We start from the raw sequence: 2,398 nt of genomic DNA, 5'->3' as shown, positions 1-2,398 counted from the left end.
ATTGATCTGAATCCTCAACTACCAAACCTCTCCCAACCTAAGTGTTAAGTCCCCAGAGAGAGCAAAACAGGTCAACAGAGGAGAGCAAAATATCAACCTTATCACTGAAAAAGGTGAAGTTTGAGGACAAAATCCTGAACCTCAAAATTAGATCGATCTCTTTATTCAATGTCAGTAAGAGAACAACTTCAGGCCATAGTAGCTGATGGCCTCACTGGTTAAAATTCATGTCATAGATGAAAGGACAGGTCTCAAGGACAAAAAAAAAAAAAGAGGGAGCAAAAAGCTGAGCCACATATACTAATTCTTCTCTGAAACTCATCAATCAGGTAATTTATTCCACCTCCTTAGAAGAACTAGGGTACTGCTTCTGATAAGAAAATATTAGGCAACAGCCTTCCTGTGGAAACTATAGGAGCACAGGTATGTGGAAAACAATGCAGGCTAAATATGTATGCAGAAAAATCCTAATATGGTAGTGTAATTTCTTTTATCTGGAAACCCCAGTGCATCCTTAGCAGCCTGTAAGCATTGACAGATAAAAGCTTGGTTTGCTGGATGGGTGGAGGGAGGGTGATTGGTGGGTGACTGGTGGCACCACACCTATGGTCCATCTTACAAGGGTACAGGTGAATCTCTCTAAATGTAGAAAATAAATTTCTTAGCACAATAACTAAGAAAATGCCATGAAGGCTATGTTAACGAGTTTGATGAAAATATTTCGAATTGTATATGACCAGCACATTGTACCCCATAACTGCATTAATGTGCACAGCTATGATTAATAAAAATTTTTAAAAAGCTTGGTTTCAGATATTAATAGATTCATTCCTTTTCAAGACTTCAGCATACAAGCAGTTCTCATAGCCGTGCTACCACCACATCTGCACTATTAGATGCTTCAAATGCTCCTGGAAACCTTCCCCCGCCATCCATTATAAGTAAAAATGAGAGAAAACAATGTTTTCTGCTCCTTAAGTAAATGAAAATTCATCAGTATTTTCTCCAAAGAGGGGATTTTGAAACTTTTCCTGACAGCTGAAATGTTTTATTCTTGCTGAGCACTGTTTAAAACTCTCCTCCAACAAAAATAACCATCCATAATTTCGTTATCTGTGCTACTGTTTATAAAATAATAAAGTGGGGACTTAAATAAACAAAGATAAATAAAAAGCAGATGTTTGACCAAAGCCATACATAATTCTGCAGCGCACAGAGATTTTTAGGGGCAAAGGCTGCAGCAATTCAGAAATGAAGTCTTTTGTTTTGTTCTTTATTAAAAGATAAAATAGGTTAAGGAAAGAAAAGAGAAAGAAAATCCCAGTACACATTTACACAGGAGCTTGTGAACATGACATGCTTTGTGGATCATATCTTAAATTCCCCAGTGAAACACAGAGCACCCAGGCTGCCTGACGATCATCACTCCCAAACTTAGATGGTCCCTTCCATTCCCCACTGCAGATGTTCCAGGCCTTTCCCCAGGCTTTCCTCTCATCCTCGTGCCCTCTACACTTACCAGATGACCCATTTCCTGCCACATCAAAAATAAACACAGCTACCAGCATGCTCTTTCTCAAGTTCCTCCCCAGCCACTTTCATCTCCTCACCTGCTCCTAAATCTTTCCGGTCTTCCTACTCCCTTCCAAAGCTAATATTGTACATCTGGGCTCTGCCCCACCTCCACCTTCTTTCTGTTTCCTCTCAATGTCAAATCCATGTACTTTTCCCCTCTTTCTCATACAGTCCTTTCTTCTCCCCGAGTAGTTCCTACCGTTATCATGTCCAGGTCTTCCTCTTTCTCATTTACCAAGTATTTAGTACGACTGATCATGTCTCTTTTTGAGCCCCACCCCCAGCTTCTGCAATGTTACTCTCTTTAATTCTTTTATTTTCTTCTTCTTCTTCTTCTTTTTTTTTTTTTTTTGCAGGGGCTGGGTTTGAACCCACTACCTCTGTCATATGGGGCTGGCACCTTACTCCTTGGAGACACAGGCACTGACCCCCCTTTTTTTTTTCTTTTTAGAGACAGTCTCACTTTATTGCCCTTGGTAGAGTGCCCTGGCGTCACACTGCTCACAGCAACCTCCCAATCCTGGGCTACTTGCCTCAGCCTCCCCAGTAGCTGAGATTATAGGCGCCCACCACAATGCCCAACTATACTCTCTTTAATTCTTAAATGTACTTTCTTTCACTAGCTCCTTTTACTCTGTACATCCCTTAATTGTGATTCTTGTATTGTTTCCTTTATTTAACCAACTAATTCTACCTCTGGATCATGTCAAATGTAATCATTACCTGACTCACTATCACAGAGTGGTCTTGCGAATTTATCCTGTCTTTTTTGAGGTTAGGAAAGCATTTCTAATTGCCACCTAGATTAAGGTGACCGGACATC

This window comes from Otolemur garnettii, unplaced genomic scaffold, assembly GCF_000181295.1.
Source record: "Otolemur garnettii isolate 467f Iridium unplaced genomic scaffold, OtoGar3 scaffold00004, whole genome shotgun sequence".
NCBI classification, from domain to species: Eukaryota; Metazoa; Chordata; class Mammalia; order Primates; family Galagidae; genus Otolemur; species Otolemur garnettii.
Note: the sequence above shows the minus strand (reverse complement) of the source record.